Genomic DNA, 594 nt, shown 5'->3' with positions numbered 1-594 from the left:
GGTCCCGGTTACATGACTTTGTTTCTTTTTGCTAATGGAGTTTTTTAGGTGCTTGTTGGAACTGTCGGTTGTAATAATATGATAGTTGAAATGCTGACGATTCCGAATCTGGAATCAGCGATTTGATTTTTCTTTTAGTTGCTGAGAAAACTCATGTTTTCCGATGAGCGGCCAAGGGCTGTTGTCCTATGTGGCCGGCCAGCGCTATCTGTTGCGGCGTTTGGTTGTTGCGCACTGTAGATGCACTTGCGTTTTGGGCGGCGGCGCTCGTTGTAGAAGTGTGTAATGAAGACCGCTAGAGTGCGCCACATAAATGGGCACTCCGTTTTGTCTCATTACATTGTCCCCTTTTTTATTTTTTTTTTTTTTATTTGAGATGTTGATTTTTGCAAATTTGGGTGAGAAGAAAGAGAAAAAAAAATAAAATAAAAACTTAAAAATTGATATTAGTGTAACGAATGGTTAGTGTTTCTTTAATTTTTTGACTTGTCTGGATTTTTCTTGATATATTAGCTTTTTGAGTTGGGTATTAGATATTTCACCAAAAACCTTGGTAAATTTGCTCATTGTGATGACGTCTTTTTTGAATCCTTG

The sequence above is a fragment of the Acyrthosiphon pisum genome, chromosome A1 (assembly GCF_005508785.2).
Source record: "Acyrthosiphon pisum isolate AL4f chromosome A1, pea_aphid_22Mar2018_4r6ur, whole genome shotgun sequence".
Lineage (NCBI taxonomy): Eukaryota > Metazoa > Arthropoda > Insecta > Hemiptera > Aphididae > Acyrthosiphon > Acyrthosiphon pisum.
The sequence above is the reverse complement of the archived record's forward strand: the minus strand, read 5'-3'. Positions refer to the sequence as shown.